At 55.6% G+C, this 21603-nt stretch overlaps 1 protein-coding gene across 1 annotated transcript in view; it reads right to left on the bottom strand.

Moving 5' to 3' along the window:
• LOC144481846 (sodium channel protein type 8 subunit alpha-like) overlaps nt 1-21603 on the bottom strand; it is a 639525-nt gene that overhangs the window by 272353 nt on the left and 345569 nt on the right. The window lies entirely within an intron of this gene.

Raw genomic sequence — 21603 nt, 5'->3', positions numbered from 1 at the left:
TCAGTAAGACCAGAGTGTGGGGAGAATCGCTACGACCAGAGTGTGGGGAGAATCACTACGACCAGAGTGTGGGGAAAATCACTACGACCAGAGTGTCGGGAGAATCACGACAACCAGAGTGTGTGGAGAATCGCTGCGACCAGAGTGTGGGGAGAATCACTACGACCAGAGTGTGGGGAGAATCGGAACGACCAGAGTGTGGGGAGAATCACTGCGACCAGAGTGTGGGGAGAATCACTACGACCAGAGGGTGGGGAGAATCACTGCGACCAGAGTGTGGGGAGAATCACTCTGACCAGTGTGTGTGGAGAATCAGTATGACCAGAGTGTGGGGAGAGTCACTGCGACCAGAGTGTGGGGAGAATCACTATGACCAGAGTGTGGGGAGAATCACTATGACCAGAGTGTGGGGAGAATCGGAACGACCAGAGTGTGGGGAGAATCACTGCGACCAGAGTGTGGGGAGAATCGCTACGACCAGAGGGTGGGGAGAATCACTGCGACCAGAGTGTGGGGAGAATCACTACGACCAGAGTATGGGGAGAATCGCTGCGAGCAGAGTGTGGGGAGAATCACTACGACCAGAGTGTGGGGAGAATCACTACGACCAGAGTGTGGGGAGAATCACTAGGACCAGAGTGTGGGGAGAATCACTACGACCAGAGTGTGGGGAGAATCGCTGCGACCAGAGTGTGGGGAGAATCACTGCGACCAGAGTGTGGGGAGAATCACTGCGACCAGAGTGTGGGGAGAATCACTGCGACCAGAGTGTGGGGAGAATCGCTATGACCAGAGTGTGGGGAGAATCGCTACGACCAGAGTGTGGGGAGAATCACGACAACCAGAGTGTGGGGAGAATCACTGCGACCAGAGTGTGGGGAGAATCGCTGCGACCAGAGTGTGGGGAGAATTGCTATGACCAGAGTGTGGGGAGAATCACTGCGACCAGAGTGTGGGGAGAATCGCTATGACCAGAGTGTGGGGAGAATCACTGCGACCAGAGTTTGGCGGAATCGCGACGACCAGAGTGTGGGGAGAATCACGACGACCAGAGTGTGGGTAGAATCACTGCGACCAGAGTGTGGGGAGAATCACTAGGACGAGAGTGTGGGGAGAATCGCGACAACCAGAGTGTGGGGAGAATCGCGAGTACCAGAGTGTGGGGAGAAACACTCCGACCAGAGTGTGGGGAGAATCGCTGCGACCAGATTGTGGGGAGAATCACTGCGACCAGATTGTGGGGAGAATCAGTAAGACCAGAGTGTGGGGAGAATCGCTACGACCAGAGTGTGGGGAGAATCACTACGACCAGAGTGTGGGGAAAATCACTACGACCAGAGTGTCGGGAGAATCACGACAACCAGAGTGTGTGGAGAATCGCTGCGACCAGAGTGTGGGGAGAATCACTACGACCAGAGTGTGGGGAGAATCGGAACGACCAGAGTGTGGGGAGAATCACTGCGACCAGAGTGTGGGGAGAATCACTACGACCAGAGGGTGGGGAGAATCACTGCGACCAGAGTGTGGGGAGAATCACTCTGACCAGTGTGTGTGGAGAATCAGTATGACCAGAGTGTGGGGAGAGTCACTGCGACCAGAGTGTGGGGAGAATCACTATGACCAGAGTGTGGGGAGAATCACTATGACCAGAGTGTGGGGAGAATCGGAACGACCAGAGTGTGGGGAGAATCACTGCGACCAGAGTGTGGGGAGAATCGCTACGACCAGAGGGTGGGGAGAATCACTGCGACCAGAGTGTGGGGAGAATCGCTACGACCAGAGTATGGGGAGAATCACTACAAACAGAGTGTGGGGAGAGTCACTGCGACCAGAGTGTGGGGAGAATCGCTACGACCAGAGGGTGGGGAGAATCACTGCGACCAGAGTGTGGGGAGAATCACTCTGACCAGAGTGTGTGGAGAATCAGTATGACCAGAGTGTGGGGAGAATCAGTATGACCAGAGTGTGGGGAGAATCACTGCGACCAGACTGTGCGGAGAATCGCTACGACCAGAGTGTGGGGAGAATCACTACGAACAGAGTGTGGGGAGAATCAGTACGAATGGAGTGTGTGGAGAATCAGTACGACCAGCGTGTAGGGAGAATCGCTACGACCAGAGTGTGGGAAGAATCGCTACGACCAGAGTGTGGGGAGAATCGCTACGACCAGAGTGTGGGGAGAATCACTACGACCAGAGTGTGGGGAGAATCACTACGACCAGAGTGTGGGGAGAATCACTGCAACCAGAGTGTGGGGAGAATCACTGCAACCAGAGTGTGGGGAGAATCACTGCGAACAGAGTGTGGGGAGAATCGCTACGACCAGAGTGTGGGGAGAATCGCTATGACCAGAGTGTGGGGAGAATCGCTACGACCAGAGTGTGGGGAGAATCGCTATGACCAGAGTGTGGGGAGAATCGCTACGACCAGAGTGTGGGGAGAATCGCTACGACCAGAGTGTGGGGAGAATCGCGACGACCAGAGTGTGGGCAGAATCACTGCGACCAGAGTGTGGGGAGAATCGCTACGACCAGAGTGTGGGGAGAATCGCGACGACCAGAGCGTGGGGAGAATCGCTGCGACCAGATTGTGGGGAGAATCAGTAAGACCAGAGTGTGGGGAGAATCGCTGCGACCAGATTGTGGGGAGAATCAGTAAGACCAGAGTGTGGGGAGAATCACTGCGACCAGAGTGTGGGGAGAATCGCTACGACCAGAGTGTGGGGAGAATCACTACGACCAGAGTGTGGGGAGAATCACTACGACCAGAGTGTGGGGAGAATCGCGATGACCAGAGTGTGGGGAGAATCACTAGGACCAGAGTGTGGGGAGAATCGCTGCGACGAGAGTGTGGGGAGAATCACTGCGACCAGAGTGTGGGGAGAATCACTATGACCAGAGTGTGGGGAGAATCACTACGACCAGAGTGTGGGGAGAATCGCTGCGACCAGAGTGTGGGGAGAATCGCTACGACCAGAGTGTGGGGAGAATCACTGCGACCAGAGTGAGGGGAGAATCACTACGACCAGAGTGGGGTGAGAATCACTGCGACCAGAGTGTGGGGAGAATCACCACGAGCAGAGTGTGGGGAGAATCACTGCGACCAGAGTGTGGGGAGAATCGCTTCAACCCGAGTGTGGGGAGAATCGCTTCAACCAGAGTGTGGGGAGAATCACTGCGACCAGAGTGTGGGGAGAATCACTACGACCAGAGTGTGGGGAGAATCATTGCGACCAGAGTGTGAGGAGAATCACTGCGACCAGAGTGTGGGGAGAATCACTGCGACCAGAGTGTTGGGAGAATCACTGCGACTAGAGTGTGGGGAGAATCGCTACGACCAGAGTGTGGGGAGAATCGCTATGACCCGAGTGTTGGGAGAATCCCTACGACCAGAGTGTGGGGAGAATCACGACGACCAGAGTGTGGGGAGAATCACTGCGACCAGAGTGTGGGGAGAATCACTGCGACCAGAGTGTGGGGAGAATCGCGACGACCAGAGTGTGGGGAGAATCACTGAGACCAGAGTGTGGGGAGAATCACGACGACCAGATTGTGGGGAGAATCACTACGAGCAGAGTGAGGGGAAAATCCCGACTACCAGAGTGTGGGGAGAATCACTACGACCAGAGTGTGGGGAGAATGACTACGACCAGATTGTGGGGAGAATCGCTGCGACCAGAGTGTGGGGAGAATCGCTATGACCAGAGTGTGGGGAGAATCACTGCGACCAGAGTGTGGGGAGAATCACTACGACCAGTGAGTGGGGAGAATCACTACGACCAGAGTGTGGTGAGAATCACTGCGACCAGAGTGTGGGGAGAATCACCACGAGCAGAGTGTGGGGAGAATCACTGCGACCAGAGTGTGGGGAGAATCGCTTCAACCCGAGTGTGTGGAGAATCGCTTCAACCAGAGTGTGGGGAGAATCACTGCGACCAGAGTGTGGGGAGAATCACTACGACCAGAGTGTGGGGAGAATCATTGCGACCAGAGTGTGGGGAGAATCACTGCGACCAGAGTGTTGGGAGAATCACTGCGACTAGAGTGTGGGGAGAATCGCAACGACCAGTGTGTGGGAAGAATCGCTATGACCCGAGTGTTGGGAGAATCCCTACGACCAGAGTGTGGGGAGAATCACGACGACCAGAGTGTGGGGAGAATCACTACGACCAGAGTGTGGGGAGAATCACTACGACCAGATTGTGGGGAGAATCACTACGAGCAGAGTGAGGGGAAACTCCCGACTACCAGAGTGTGGGGAGAATCACAGCGACCACAGTGTGGGGAGAATCGCAACGACCAGAGTGTGGGGAGAATCATTGCGACCAGAGTGTGGGGAGAATCACTGCGACCAGAGTGTGGGGAGAATCGCTGCGACCAGAGTGTGGGGAGAATCGCTATGACCAGAGTGTGGGGAGAATCACTGCGACCAGAGTGTGGGGAGAATCACTACGACCAGTGAGTGGGGAGAATCACTACGACCAGAGTGTGGTGAGAATCACTGCGACCAGAGTGTGGGGAGAATCACCACGAGCAGAGTGTGGGGAGAATCACTACGACCAGAGTGTGGGGAGAATCGCTTCAACCCGAGTGTGGGGAGAATCGCTTCAACCAGAGTGTGGGGAGAATCACTGCGACCAGAGGGTGGGGAGAATCACTACGACCAGAGTGTGGGGAGAATCATTGCGACCAGAGTGTGGGGAGAATCACTGCGACCAGAGTGTGGGGAGAATCACTGCGACCAGAGTGTTGGGAGAATCACTGCGACTAGAGTGTGGGGAGAATCGCAACGACCAGAGTGTGGGGAGAATCGCTATGACCCGAGTGTTGGGAGAATCCCTACGACCAGAGTGTGGGGAGAATCACGACGACCAGAGTGTGGGGAGAATCACTACGACCAGAGTGTGGGGAGAATCACTACGACCAGATTGTGGGGAGAATCACTACGAGCAGAGTGAGGGGAAAATCCCGACTACCAGAGTGTGGGGAGAATCACTACGACCAGAGTGTGGGGAGAATCACTACGACCAGATTGTGGGGAGAATCACTACGAGCAGAGTGAGGGGAAAATCCCGACTACCAGAGTGTGGGGAGAATCACAGCGACCACAGTGTGGGGAGAATCGCAACGACCAGAGTGTGGGGAGAATCGCTACGATCAGAGTGTGGAGTGAATCTCTACGACCAGAGTGTGGGGAGAATCGCGACGACCAGAGTGTGGGGAGAATCACGACGACCAGAGTGTGGGGAGAATCACTGCGACCAGAGTGTGGGGAGAATCGCTTCAACCCGAGTGTGTGGAGAATCGCTTCAACCAGAGTGTGGGGAGAATCACTGCGACCAGAGTGTGGGGAGAATCACTACGACCAGAGTGTGGGGAGAATCATTGCGACCAGAGTGTGGGGAGAATCACTGCGACCAGAGTGTTGGGAGAATCACTGCGACTAGAGTGTGGGGAGAATCGCAACGACCAGTGTGTGGGAAGAATCGCTATGACCCGAGTGTTGGGAGAATCCCTACGACCAGAGTGTGGGGAGAATCACGACGACCAGAGTGTGGGGAGAATCACTACGACCAGAGTGTGGGGAGAATCACTACGACCAGATTGTGGGGAGAATCACTACGAGCAGAGTGAGGGGAAACTCCCGACTACCAGAGTGTGGGGAGAATCACAGCGACCACAGTGTGGGGAGAATCGCAACGACCAGAGTGTGGGGAGAATCATTGCGACCAGAGTGTGGGGAGAATCACTGCGACCAGAGTGTGGGGAGAATCGCTGCGACCAGAGTGTGGGGAGAATCGCTAAGACCAGAGTGTGGGGAGAATCACTGCGACCAGAGTGTGGGGAGAATCACTACGACCAGTGAGTGGGGAGAATCACTACGACCAGAGTGTGGTGAGAATCACTGCGACCAGAGTGTGGGGAGAATCACCACGAGCAGAGTGTGGGGAGAATCACTGCGACCAGAGTGTGGGGAGAATCGCTTCAACCCGAGTGTGGGGAGAATCGCTTCAACCAGAGTGTGGGGAGAATCACTGCGACCAGAGGGTGGGGAGAATCACTACGACCAGAGTGTGGGGAGAATCACGACGACCAGAGTGTGGGGAGAATCACTGCGACCAGAGTGTGGGGAGAATCACTGCGACCAGAGTGTTGGGAGAATCACTGCGACTAGAGTTTGGGGAGAATCGCAACGACCAGAGTGTGGGGAGAATCGCTATGACCCGAGTGTTGGGAGAATCCCTACGACCAGAGTGTGGGGAGAATCACGACGACCAGAGTGTGGGGAGAATCACTACGACCAGAGTGTGGGGAGAATCACTACGACCAGATTGTGGGGAGAATCACTACGAGCAGAGTGAGGGGAAAATCCCGACTACCAGAGTGTGGGGAGAATCACTACGACCAGAGTGTGGGGAGAATCACTACGACCAGATTGTGGGGAGAATCACTACGAGCAGAGTGAGGGGAAAATCCCGACTACCAGAGTGTGGGGAGAATCACAGCGACCACAGTGTGGGGAGAATCGCAACGACCAGAGTGTGGGGAGAATCGCTACGATCAGAGTGTGGAGTGAATCTCTACGACCAGAGTGTGGGGAGAATCGCGACGACCAGAGTGTGGGGAGAATCACGACGACCAGAGTGTGGGGAGAATCACTACGACCAGAGTGTGGGGAGAATCGCTGCGACGAGAGTGTGGGGAGAATCACTACGATCAGAGTGTGGAGTGAATCTCTACGACCAGAGTGTGGGGAGAATCGCGACGACCAGAGTGTGGGGAGAATCACGACGACCAGAGTGTGGGGAGAATCACTACGACCAGAGTGTGGGGAGAATCGCTGCGACGAGAGTGTGGGGAGAATCACTACGACCAGAGTGTGGGGAGAATCGCTACGACCAGAGTGTGGGGAGAATCACTACGACCAGAGTGTGGGGAGAATCGCTACGATCAGAGTGTGGAGTGAATCACTACGACCAGCGTGTGGGGAGAATCGCTACGATCAGAATGTGGAGTGAATCACTACGGCCAGAGTGTGGGGAGAATCAATACGACCAGAGCGTGGGGAGAATCGCTGCGACCAGAGTGTGGGGAGAATCGCTACGACCAGAGTGTGGGGAGAATCACTACGACCACAGTGTGGGGAGAATCACGACGACCACAGTGTGGGGAGAATCACTACGACCAGAGTGTGGGGAGAATCGCTGCGACCAGAGTGTGGGGAGAATCGCTGCGACCAGAGTGTGGGGAGAATCACTACGACCAGAGTGTGGGGAGAATCACTACGACCAGAGTGTGGGGAGAATCGCGACGACCAGAGTGTGGGGAGAATCGCTGCGACCAGAGTGTGGGGTGAATCACTACGACCAGAGTGTGGGGAGAATCACTACGACCAGAGTGTGGTGAGAATCACTACGACCAGAGTGTGGGGAGAATCGTGACGACCAGAGTGTGGGGAGAATCGCTACGACCAGAGTGTGGGGAGAATCACTACGACCAGAGTGTGGGGTGAATCACTACGACCAGAGTGTGGGGAGAATCACTACGACCAGAGTGTGGGGAGAATCACTACGACCAGAGTGTGGTGAGAATCACTGCGACCAGAGTGTGGGGAGAATCACTGCGACCAGAGGGTGGGGAGAATCGCGACGACCAGAGTGTGGGGAGAATCACTGAGACCAGAGTGTGGGGAGAATCGCTGCGACCAGAGTGTGGGGTGAATCACTACGACCAGAGTGTGGGGAGAATCACTACGACCAGAGTGTGGGGAGAATGACTACGACCAGATTGTGGGGAGAATCGCTGCGACCAGAGTGTGGGGAGAATCGCTATGACCAGAGTGTGGGGAGAATCACTGCGACCAGAGTGTGGGGAGAATCACTACGACCAGTGAGTGGGGAGAATCACTACGACCAGAGTGTGGTGAGAATCACTGCGACCAGAGTGTGGGGAGAATCACCACGAGCAGAGTGTGGGGAGAATCACTGCGACCAGAGTGTGGGGAGAATCGCTTCAACCCGAGTGTGTGGAGAATCGCTTCAACCAGAGTGTGGGGAGAATCACTGCGACCAGAGTGTGGGGAGAATCACTACGACCAGAGTGTGGGGAGAATCATTGCGACCAGAGTGTGGGGAGAATCACTGCGACCAGAGTGTTGGGAGAATCACTGCGACTAGAGTGTGGGGAGAATCGCAACGACCAGTGTGTGGGAAGAATCGCTATGACCCGAGTGTTGGGAGAATCCCTACGACCAGAGTGTGGGGAGAATCACGACGACCAGAGTGTGGGGAGAATCACTACGACCAGAGTGTGGGGAGAATCACTACGACCAGATTGTGGGGAGAATCACTACGAGCAGAGTGAGGGGAAACTCCCGACTACCAGAGTGTGGGGAGAATCACAGCGACCACAGTGTGGGGAGAATCGCAACGACCAGAGTGTGGGGAGAATCATTGCGACCAGAGTGTGGGGAGAATCACTGCGACCAGAGTGTGGGGAGAATCGCTGCGACCAGAGTGTGGGGAGAATCGCTAAGACCAGAGTGTGGGGAGAATCACTGCGACCAGAGTGTGGGGAGAATCACTACGACCAGTGAGTGGGGAGAATCACTACGACCAGAGTGTGGTTGGAATCACTGCGACCAGAGTGTGGGGAGAATCACCACGAGCAGAGTGTGGGGAGAATCACTGCGACCAGAGTGTGGGGAGAATCGCTTCAACCCGAGTGTGGGGAGAATCGCTTCAACCAGAGTGTGGGGAGAATCACTGCGACCAGAGGGTGGGGAGAATCACTACGACCAGAGTGTGGGGAGAATCATTGCGACCAGAGTGTGGGGAGAATCACTGCGACCAGAGTGTGGGGAGAATCACTGCGACCAGAGTGTTGGGAGAATCACTGCGACTAGAGTGTGGGGAGAATCGCAACGACCAGAGTGTGGGGAGAATCGCTATGACCCGAGTGTTGGGAGAATCCCTACGACCAGAGTGTGGGGAGAATCACGACGACCAGAGTGTGGGGAGAATCACTACGACCAGAGTGTGGGGAGAATCACTACGACCAGATTGTGGGGAGAATCACTACGAGCAGAGTGAGGGGAAAATCCCGACTACCAGAGTGTGGGGAGAATCACTACGACCAGAGTGTGGGGAGAATCACTACGACCAGATTGTGGGGAGAATCACTACGAGCAGAGTGAGGGGAAAATCCCGACTACCAGAGTGTGGGGAGAATCACAGCGACCACAGTGTGGGGAGAATCGCAACGACCAGAGTGTGGGGAGAATCGCTACGATCAGAGTGTGGAGTGAATCTCTACGACCAGAGTGTGGGGAGAATCGCGACGACCAGAGTGTGGGGAGAATCACGACGACCAGAGTGTGGGGAGAATCACTACGACCAGAGTGTGGGGAGAATCGCTGCGACGAGAGTGTGGGGAGAATCACTACGACCAGAGTGTGGGGAGAATCGCTACGACCAGAGTGTGGGGAGAATCACTACGACCAGAGTGTGGGGAGAATCGCTACGATCAGAGTGTGGAGTGAATCACTACGACCAGCGTGTGGGGAGAATCGCTACGATCAGAGTGTGGAGTGAATCACTACGGCCAGAGTGTGGGGAGAATCAATACGACCAGAGCGTGGGGAGAATCGCTACGACCAGAGTGTGGGGAGAATCGCTACGACCAGAGTGTGGGGAGAATCACTACGACCACAGTGTGGGGAGAATCACGACGACCACAGTAAGGGGAGAATCACTACGACCAGAGTGTGGGGAGAATCGCTGCGACCAGAGTGTGGGGAGAATCGCTGCGACCAGAGTGTGGGGAGAATCGCTACGACCAGAGTGTGGGGAGAATCACTACGACCAGAGTGTGGGGAGAATCGCGACGACCAGAGTGTGGGGAGAATCGCTGCGACCAGAGTGTGGGGTGAATCACTACGACCAGAGTGTGGGGAGAATCACTACGACCAGAGTGTGGTGAGAATCACTACGACCAGAGTGTGGGGAGAATCGTGACGACCAGAGTGTGGGGAGAATCGCTACGACCAGAGTGTGGGGAGAATCACTACGACCAGAGTGTGGTGAGAATCGCTGCGACCAGAGTGTGGGGTGAATCACTACGACCAGAGTGTGGGGAGAATCACTACGACCAGAGTGTGGGGAGAATCACTACGACCAGAGTGTGGTGAGAATCACTGCGACCAGAGTGTGGGGAGAATCACTGCGACCAGAGGGTGGGGAGAATCGCGACGACCAGAGTGTGGGGAGAATCACTGAGACCAGAGTGTGGGGAGAATCGCTGCGACCAGAGTGTGGGGTGAATCACTACGACCAGAGTGTGGGGAGAATCACTACGACCAGAGTGTGGTGAGAATCACTACGACCAGAGTGTGGGGAGAATCGCTACGACCAGAGTGTGGGGAGAATCGCTACGACCAGAGTGTGGGGAGAATCGCTACGACCAGAGTGTGGGGAGAATCGCTACGACCAGAGTGTGGGGAGAATCGCTACGACCAGAGTGTGGGGAGAATCGCTGCGAGCAGAGTGTGGGGAGAATCACTACGACCAGAGTGTGGGGAGAATCACTACGACCAGAGTGTGGGGAGAATCACTATGACCAGAGTGTGGGGAGAATCACTACGACCAGAGTGTGGGGAGAATCACTGCGAGCAGAGTGTGGGGAGAATCACTATGACCAGAGTGTGGGGAGAATCACTACGACCAGAGTGTGGGGAGAATCACTCTGACCAGAGTGTGGGGAGAATCGCTGCGGGCAGAGTGTGGGGAGAATCACTACGACCAGAGTGTGGGGAGAATCACTACGACCAGAGTGTGGGGAGAATCACTACGACCAGAGTGTGGGGAGAATCGCTGCGACCAGAGTGTGGTTTGAATCACTACGACCAGAGTGTGGGGAGAATCACTACGACCAGAGTGTGGGGAGAATCGCTGCGACCAGAGTGTGGGGAGAATCACTACGACCAGAGTGTGGGGAGAATCACTACGACCAGAGTGTGGGGAGAATCACTACGACCAAAGTGTGGGGAGAATCGCGACGACCAGAGTGTGGGGAGAATTACTGCGACCAGAGTGTGGGGAGAATCACTACGACCAGAGTGTGGGGAGAATCACTACGACCAGAGTGTGGGGAGAATCACTACGACCAGAGTGTGGGGAGAATCGCGACGACCAGAGTGTGGGGAGAATTACTGCGACCAGAGTGTGGGGAGAATCACTACGACCAGAGTGTGGGGAGAATCACTACGACCAGAGTGTGGGGAGAATCACTACGAGGAGAGTGTGGGAAGAATCGCTGCGACCAGAGTGTGTGGAGAATCACTACGAGGAGAGTGTGGGGAGAATCACTGCGACCAGAGTGTGGGGAGAATCGCTGCGACCAGAGTGTGGGGAGAATCACTACGACCAGAGTGTGGGGAGAATCACTACGAGGAGAGTGTGGGAAGAATCGCTGCGACCAGAGTGTGGGGAGAATCACTACGAGGAGAGTGTGGGGAGAATCACTGCGACCAGAGTGTGGGGAGAATCTCTGCGACCAGAGTGTGGGGAGAATCACTCGGACCAGAGTGTGGGGAGAATCGCGATGACCAGAGTGTGGGGAGAATCGCTGCGACCAGAGTGTGGGGAGAATCACTTTGACCAGAGTGTGGGGAGAATCGCTGCGAGCAGAGTGTGGGGAGAATCACTACGACCAGAGTGTGGGGAGAATCACTACGACCAGAGTGTGGGGAGAATCACTATGACCAGAGTGTGGGGAGAATCGGAACGACCAGAGTGTGGGGAGAATCACTGCGACCAGAGTGTGGGGAGAATCGCTACGACCAGAGGGTGGGGAGAATCACTGCGACCAGAGTGTGGGGAGAATCGCTACGACCAGAGTGTGGGGAGAATCACTACAAACAGAGTGTGGGGAGAGTCACTGCGACCAGAGTGTGGGGAGAATCACTACGACCAGAGTGTGGGGAGAATCACTACGACCCGAGTGTGGGGAGAATCGGAACGACCAGAGTGTGGGGAGAATCACTGCGACCAGAGTGTGGGGAGAATCACTGCAACCAGAGTGTGGGGAGAATCGCTACGACCAGAGTATGGGGAGAATCACTACAAACAGAGTGTGGGGAGAGTCACTGCGACCAGAGTGTGGGGAGAATCACTACGACCAGAGTGTGGGGAGAATCACTACGACCAGAGTGTGGGGAGAATCGGAACGACCAGAGTGTGGGGAGAATCACTGCGACCAGAGTGTGGGGAGAATCGCTACGACCAGAGGGTGGGGAGAATCACTGCGACCAGAGTGTGGGGAGAATCACTCTGACCAGAGTGTGTGGAGAATCAGTATGACCAGAGTGTGGGGAGAATCAGTATGACCAGAGTGTGGGGAGAATCACTGCGACCAGAGTGTGGGGAGAATCACTACGAACAGAGTGTGGGGAGAATCAGTACGAATGGAGTGTGTGGAGAATCAGTACGACCAGCGTGTAGGGAGAATCGCTACGACCAGAGTGTGGGAAGAATCGCTACGACCAGAGTGTGGGGAGTATCGCTGCGACCAGAGTGTGGGGAGAATCGCTATGACCAGAGTGTGGGGAGAATCACTGCGACCAGAGTGTGGGGAGAATCACTACGACCAGTGAGTGGGGAGAATCACTACGACCAGAGTGTGGTGAGAATCACTGCGACCAGAGTGTGGGGAGAATCACCACGAGCAGAGTGTGGGGAGAATCACTGCGACCAGAGTGTGGGGAGAATCGCTTCAACCCGAGTGTGGGGAGAATCGCTTCAACCAGAGTGTGGGGAGAATCACTGCGACCAGAGTGTGGGGAGAATCACTACGACCAGAGTGTGGGGAGAATCATTGCGACCAGAGTGTGGGGAGAATCACTGCGACCAGAGTGTGGGGAGAATCACTGCGACCAGAGTGTTGGGAGAATCACTGCGACTAGAGTGTGGGGAGAATCGCAACGACCAGAGTGTGGGGAGAATCGCTATGACCCGAGTGTTGGGAGAATCCCTACGACCAGAGTGTGGGGAGAATCACGACGACCAGAGTGTGGGGAGAATCACTACGACCAGAGTGTGGGGAGAATCACTACGACCAGATTGTGGGGAGAATCACTACGAGCAGAGTGAGGGGAAAATCCCGACTACCAGAGTGTGGGGAGAATCACTACGACCAGAGTGTGGGGAGAATCACTACGACCAGATTGTGGGGAGAATCACTACGAGCAGAGTGAGGGGAAAATCCCGACTACCAGAGTGTGGGGAGAATCACAGCGACCACAGTGTGGGGAGAATCGCAACGACCAGAGTGTGGGGAGAATCGCTACGATCAGAGTGTGGAGTAAATCTCTACGACCAGAGTGTGGGGAGAATCGCGACGACCAGAGTGTGGGGAGAATCACGACGACCAGAGTGTGGGGAGAATCACTACGACCAGAGTGTGGGGAGAATCGCTGCGACGAGAGTGTGGGGAGAATCACTACGACCAGAGTGTGGGGAGAATCGCTACGACCAGAGTGTGGGGAGAATCACTACGACCAGAGTGTGGGGAGAATCGCTACGATCAGAGTGTGGAGTGAATCACGACGACCAGCGTGTGGGGAGAATCGCTACGATCAGAGTGTGGAGTGAATCACTACGACCAGAGTGTGGGGAGAATCAATACGACCAGAGCGTGGGGAGAATCGCTACGACCAGAGTGTGGGGAGAATCGCTACGACCAGAGTGTGGGGAGAATCACTACGACCACAGTGTGGGGAGAATCACGACGACCAGAGTGTGGGGAGAATCACTACGACCAGAGTGTGGGGAGAATCGCTGCGACCAGAGTGTGGGGAGAATCGCTGCGACCAGAGTGTGGGGAGAATCACTACGACCAGAGTGTGGGGAGAATCACTACGACCAGAGTGTGGGGAGAATCGCTACGATCAGAGTGTGGAGTGAATCACTACGACCACAGTGTGGGGAGAATCGCGACGACCAGAGTGTGGGGAGAATCGCTGCGACCAGAGTGTGGGGAGAATCACTGCGACCAGAGTGTGGGGAGAATCGCTACGACCAGAGTGTGGGGAGAATCGCTACGACCAGAGTGTGGGGAGAATCGCTACGACCAGAGTGTGGGGAGAATCGCTACGACCAGAGTGTGGGGAGAATCGCTACGACCAGAGTGTGGGGAGAATCGCTGCGAGCAGAGTGTGGGGAGAATCACTACGACCAGAGTGTGGGGAGAATCACTACGACCAGAGTGTGGGGAGAATCACTACGACCAGAGTGTGGGGAGAATCACTACAAACAGAGTGTGGGGAGAGTCACTGCGACCAGAGTGTGGGGAGAATCACTACGACCAGAGTGTGGGGAGAATCACTACGACCCGAGTGTGGGGAGAATCGGAACGACCAGAGTGTGGGGAGAATCACTGCGACCAGAGTGTGGGGAGAATCACTGCAACCAGAGTGTGGGGAGAATCGCTACGACCAGAGTATGGGGAGAATCACTACAAACAGAGTGTGGGGAGAGTCACTGCGACCAGAGTGTGGGGAGAATCACTACGACCAGAGTGTGGGGAGAATCACTACGACCAGAGTGTGGGGAGAATCGGAACGACCAGAGTGTGGGGAGAATCACTGCGACCAGAGTGTGGGGAGAATCGCTACGACCAGAGGGTGGGGAGAATCACTGCGACCAGAGTGTGGGGAGAATCACTCTGACCAGAGTGTGTGGAGAATCAGTATGACCAGAGTGTGGGGAGAATCAGTATGACCAGAGTGTGGGGAGAATCACTGCGACCAGACTGTGCGGAGAATCGCTACGACCAGAGTGTGGGGAGAATCACTACGAACAGAGTGTGGGGAGAATCAGTACGAATGGAGTGTGTGGAGAATCAGTACGACCAGCGTGTAGGGAGAATCGCTACGACCAGAGTGTGGGAAGAATCGCTACGACCAGAGTGTGGGGAGTATCGCTGCGACCAGAGTGTGGGGAGAATCGCTATGACCAGAGTGTGGGGAGAATCACTGCGACCAGAGTGTGGGGAGAATCACTACGACCAGTGAGTGGGGAGAATCACTACGACCAGAGTGTGGTGAGAATCACTGCGACCAGAGTGTGGGGAGAATCACCACGAGCAGAGTGTGGGGAGAATCACTGCGACCAGAGTGTGGGGAGAATCGCTTCAACCCGAGTGTGGGGAGAATCGCTTCAACCAGAGTGTGGGGAGAATCACTGCGACCAGAGTGTGGGGAGAATCACTACGACCAGAGTGTGGGGAGAATCATTGCGACCAGAGTGTGGGGAGAATCACTGCGACCAGAGTGTGGGGAGAATCACTGCGACCAGAGTGTTGGGAGAATCACTGCGACTAGAGTGTGGGGAGAATCGCAACGACCAGAGTGTGGGGAGAATCGCTATGACCCGAGTGTTGGGAGAATCCCTACGACCAGAGTGTGGGGAGAATCACGACGACCAGAGTGTGGGGAGAATCACTACGACCAGAGTGTGGGGAGAATCACTACGACCAGATTGTGGGGAGAATCACTACGAGCAGAGTGAGGGGAAAATCCCGACTACCAGAGTGTGGGGAGAATCACTACGACCAGAGTGTGGGGAGAATCACTACGACCAGATTGTGGGGAGAATCACTACGAGCAGAGTGAGGGGAAAATCCCGACTACCAGAGTGTGGGGAGAATCACAGCGACCACAGTGTGGGGAGAATCGCAACGACCAGAGTGTGGGGAGAATCGCTACGATCAGAGTGTGGAGTGAATCTCTACGACCAGAGTGTTGGGAGAATCGCGACGACCAGAGTGTGGGGAGAATCACGACGACCAGAGTGTGGGGAGAATCACTACGACCAGAGTGTGGGGAGAATCGCTGCGACGAGAGTGTGGGGAGAATCACTACGACCAGAGTGTGGGGAGAATCGCTACGACCAGAGTGTGGGGAGAATCACTACGACCAGAGTGTGGGGAGAATCGCTACGATCAGAGTGTGGAGTGAATCACTACGACCAGCGTGTGGGGAGAATCGCTACGATCAGAGTGTGGAGTGAATCACTACGACCAGAGTGTGGGGAGAATCAATACGACCAGAGCGTGGGGAGAATCGCTACGACCAGAGTGTGGGGAGAATCGCTACGACCAGAGTGTGGGGAGAATCACTACGACCACAGTGTGGGGAGAATCACTACGACCACAGTGTGGGGAGAATCACGACGACCACAGTGTGGGGAGAATCACTACGACCAGAGTGTGGGGAGAATCGCTGCGACCAGAGTGTGGGGAGAATCGCTGCGACCAGAGTGTGGGGAGAATCACTACGACCAGAGTGTGGGGAGAATCACTACGACCAGAGTGTGGGGAGAATCGCTACGATCAGAGTGTGGAGTGAATCACTACGACCACAGTGTGGGGAGAATCGCGACGACCAGAGTGTGGGGAGAATCGCTGCGACCAGAGTGTGGGGAGAATCACTGCGACCAGAGTGTGGGGAGAATCACGTCGACCAGAGTGTGGGGAGAATCACTGCGACCAGAGTGTGGGGAGAATCGCGACGACCAGAGTGTGGGGAGAATCGCTGCGACCAGAGTGTGGGGTGAATCACTACGACCAGAGTGTGGGGAGAATCACTACGACCAGAGTGTGGTGAGAATCACTACGACCAAAGTGTGGGGAGAATCGTGACGACCAGAGTGTGGGGAGAATCGCTGCGACCAGAGTGTGGGGTGAATCACTACGACCAGAGTGTGGGGAGAATCACTACGACCAGAGTGTGGGGAGAATCACTACGACCAGAGTGTGGGGAGAATCACTGCGACCAGAGTGTGCTGAGAATCACTGCGACCAGAGTGTGGGGAGAATCACTGCGACCAGAGGGTGGGGAGAATCGCGACGACCAGAGTGTTGGGAGAATCACTGAGACCAGAGTGTGGGGAGAATCCCTGCGACCAGAGTGTGTGGAGAATCACTACGACCAGAGTGTGGGGAGAATCACTGCGACCAGAGTGTGGTGAGAATCACTGCGACCAGAGTGTGGGGAGAATCACTGCGACCAGAGGGTGGGGAGAATCGCGACGACCAGAGTGTTGGGAGAATCACTGCGACCAGAGTGTGGGGAGAATCACTGCGACCAGAGTGTGGGGAGAATCGCGACGACCAGAGAGTGGGGAGAATCCCTGCGACCAGAGTGTGGGGAGAATCACTGCGACCAGAGTGTGGGGAGAATCACTACGACCAGAGTGTGGGGAGAATCCCTGCGACCAGAGTGTGGGGAGAATCACTAGGACCAGAGTGTGGGGAGAATCACTACGACCAGAGTGTGGGGAGAGTCACTGCGACCAGAGTGTGGGGAGAATCACTACGACCAGAGTGTGGGGAGAATCACTGCGACCAGAGTGTGGGGAGAATCACTGCGACCAGAGTGTGGGGAGAATCACTGCGACCAGAGTGTGGGGAGAATCACCGCGACCAGAGTGTGGGAAGAATCCCTGCGACCAGAGTGTGGGGAGAATCACTACGACCAGAGTGTGGGGAGAATCACGAGGACCAGAGTGTGGGGAGAATCACTATGACCAGAGTGTGGGGAGAATCGCTGCGAGCAGAGTGTGGGGAGAATCGCTGCGAGCAGAGTGTGGGGAGAATCACGAGGACCAGAGTGTGGGGAGAATCACTACGACCAGAGTGTGGGGAGAATTGCTGCGACCAGAGTGTGGGGAGAATCGCTGCGAGCAGAGTGTGGGGAGAATCACTACGACCAGAGTGTGGGGAGAATCACTACGACCAGAGTGTGGGGAGAATCGCTGCGACCAGAGTGTGGGGAGAATCACTATGACCAGAGTGTGGGGAGAATCGCTGCGAGCAGAGTGTGGGGAGAATCACTACGACCAGAGTGTGGGGAGAATCACTATGACCAGAGTGTGGGGAGAATCGCTGCGAGCAGAGTGTGGGGAGAATCACTACGACCAGAGTGTGGGGAGAATCACTACGACCAGAGTGTGGGGAGAATCGCTGCGACCAGAGTGTGGGGTGAATCACTACGACCAGAGTGTGGCGAGAATCACTACGACCAGAGTGTGGGGAGAATCATTGCGAGCAGAGTGTGGGGAGAATCACTATGACCAGAGTGTGGGGAGAATCACTACGACCAGAGTGTGGGGAGAATCACTATGACCAGAGTGTGGGGAGAATCGCTGCGAGCAGAGTGTGGGGAGAATCACTACGACCAGAGTGTGGGGAGAATCACTACGACCAGAGTGTGGGGAGAATCACGACGACCAGAGTGTGGGGAGAATCACTACGACCAGAGTGTGGGGAGAATCGCTGCGACCAGAGTGTGGGGTGAATCACTACGACCAGAGTGTGGGGAGAATCACTACGACCAGAGTGTGGGGAGAATCGGTGCGACCAGAGTGTGGGGAGAATCACTACGACCAGAGTGTGGGGAGAATCACTACGACCAGAGTGTGGGGAGAATCACTACGACCAGAGTGTGGTGAGAATCACAACGACCAGAGTGTGGTGAGAATCGCTACGACCAGAGTGTGGGGATAATCGCTACGACCAGAGTGTGGGGAGAATCGCTACGACCAGAGTGTGGGGAGAATCACTACGACCAGAGTGTGGGGAGAATCACTACGACCAGAGTGTGGGGAGAATCACTACGAGGAGAGTGTGGGAAGAATCGCTGCGACCAGAGTGTGGGGATAATCGCTACGACCAGAGTGTGGGGAGAATCGCTACGACCAGAGTGTGGGGAGAATCACTACGACCAGAGTGTGGGGAGAATCGCTACGACCAGAGTGTGGGGATAATCGCTACGACCAGAGTGTGGGGAGAATCGCTACGACCAGAGTGTGGGGAGAATCACTACGACCAGAGTGTAGGGAGAATCGCTACGACCAGAGTGTGGGGAGAATCGCTGCGACCAGAGTGTGGGAAGAATCGCTGCGACCAGAGTGTGGGGAGAATCACTACGAGGAGAGTGTGGGGAGAATCTCTGCGACCAGAGTGTGGGGAGAATCTCTGCGACCAGAGTGTGGGGAGAATCACAATGACCAGAGTGTGGGGAGAATCACTACGACCAGAGTGTGGGGAGAATCACTACGACCAGAGTGTGGGGAGGATCACTGCGACCAGAGTGTGGGGAGAATCTCTGCGACCAGAGTGTGGGGAGAATCACAATGACCAGTGTGTGGGGAGAATCACTAGGACCAGAGTGTGGGGAGAATCGGAACGACCAGAGTGTGGGGAGAATCACTGCGACCAGAGTGTGGGGAGAATCGCTACGACCAGAGGGTGGGGAGAATCACTGCGACCAGAGTGTGGGGAGAATCGCTACGACCAGAGTATGGGGGAGAATCACTACAAACAGAGTGTGGGGAGAGTCACTGCGACCAGAGTGTGGGGAGAATCACTACGACCAGAGTGTGGGGAGAATCACTACGACCAGAGTGTGGGGAGAATCGGAACGACCAGAGTGTGGGGAGAATCACTGCGACCAGAGTGTGGGGAGAATCGCTACGACCAGAGGGTGGGGAGAATCACTGCGACCAGAGTGTGGGGAGAATCACTCTGACCAGAGTGTGTGGAGAATCAGTATGACCAGAGTGTGGGGAGAATCAGTATGACCAGAGTGTGGGGAGAATCACTGCGACCAGACTGTGCGGAGAATCGCTCCGACCAGAGTGTGGGGAGAATCACTACGAACAGAGTGTGGGGAGAATCAGTACGAATGGAGTGTGTGGAGAATCAGTACGACCCGAGTGTGGGGAGAATCGCTACGACCAGAGTGTGGGGAGAATCACTACGACCAGAGTGTGGGGAGAATCACTGCAACCAGAGTGTGGGGAGAATCACTGCAACCAGAGTGTGGGGAGAATCGCTGCGACCAGAGTGTGGGGAGAATCACTACGACCAGAGTGTGGGGAGAATCACTACGACCAGAGTGTGGGGAGAATCACTACGACCAGAGTGTGGGGAGAATCGCTGCGACCAGAGTGTGGGGAGAATCACTGCGACCAGAGTGTGGGGAGAATCACTACGACCAGAGTGTGGGGAGAATCACTACGACCAGAGTGTGGGGAGAATCGCTACGACCAGAGTGTGGGGAGAATCGCTGCGACCAGAGTGTGGGGAGAATCGCTACGACCAGAGTGTGGGGAGAATCGCTGCGACCAGAGTGTGGGGAGAATCGCTATGAACAGAGTGTGGGGAGAATCACTGCGACCAGAGTGTGGGGAGAATCACTACGACCAGTGAGTGGGGAGAATCACCACGAGCAGAGTGTGGGGAGAATCACTGCGACCAGAGTGTGGGGAGAATCGCTTCAACCCGAGTGTGGGGAGAATCGCTTCAACCAGAGTGTGGGGAGAATCTCTGCGACCAGAGTGTGGGGAGAATCACTACGACCAGAGTGTGGGGAGAATCATTGCGACCAGAGTGTGGGGAGAATCACTGCGACCAGAGTGTGGGGAGAATCACTGCGACCAGAGTGTTGGGAGAATCACTGCGACTAGAGTGTGGGGAGAATCGCTGCGACCAGAGTGTGGGGAGAATCGCTATGACCCGAGTGTTGGGAGAATCCCTACGACCAGAGTGTGGGGAGAATCACGACGACCAGAGTGTGGGGAGAATCACTGCGACCAGAGTGTGGGGAGAATCACTGCGACCAGAGTGTGGGGAGAATCGCGACGACCAGAGTGTGGGGAGAATCACTGAGACCAGAGTGTGGGGAGAATCACTACGACCAGATTGTGGGGAGAATCACTACGAGCAGAGTGAGGGGAAAATCCCGACTACCAGAGTGTGGGGAGAATCACTACGACCAGAGTGTGGGGAGAATCACTACGACCAGATTGTGGGGAGAATCACGACGAGCAGAGTGAGGGGAAAATCCCGACTACCAGAGTGTGGGGAGAATCACTACGACCAGAGTGTGGGGAGAATCACTACGACCAGATTGTGGGGAGAATCACTACGAGCAGAGTGAGGGGAAAATCCCGACTACCAGAGTGTGGGGAGAATCACAGCGACCACAGTGTGGGGAGAATCGCAACGACCAGAGTGTGGGGAGAATCGCTACGATCAGAGTGTGGAGTGAATCTCTACGACGAGAGTGTGGGGAGAATCGCGATGACCAGAGTGTGGGGAGAATCACGACGACCAGAGTGTGGGGAGAATCACTACGACCAGAGTGTGGGGAGAATCGCTGCGACGAGAGTGTGGGGAGAATCACTACGACCAGAGTGTGGGGAGAATCGCTACGACCAGAGTGTGGGGAGAATCACTACGACCAGAGTGTGGGGAGAATCGCTACGATCAGAGTGTGGAGTGAATCACTACGACCAGCGTGTGGGGAGAATCGCTACGATCAGAGTGTGGAGTGAATCACTACGACCAGAGTGTGGGGAGAATCAATACGACCAGAGCGTGGGGAGAATCGCTACGACCAAAGTGTGGGGAGAATCGCTCCGACCAGAGTGTGGGGAGAATCACTACGACCACAGTGTGGGGAGAATCACGACGACCACAGTGTGGGGAGAATCACTACGACCAGAGTGTGGGGAGAATCGCTGCGACCAGAGTGTGGGGA

The sequence above is a fragment of the Mustelus asterias genome, chromosome X (assembly GCF_964213995.1).
Source record: "Mustelus asterias chromosome X, sMusAst1.hap1.1, whole genome shotgun sequence".
In the NCBI taxonomy this organism is placed as follows: Eukaryota; Metazoa; Chordata; class Chondrichthyes; order Carcharhiniformes; family Triakidae; genus Mustelus; species Mustelus asterias.
The sequence above is the reverse complement of the archived record's forward strand: the minus strand, read 5'-3'. Positions and strand labels throughout refer to the sequence as shown.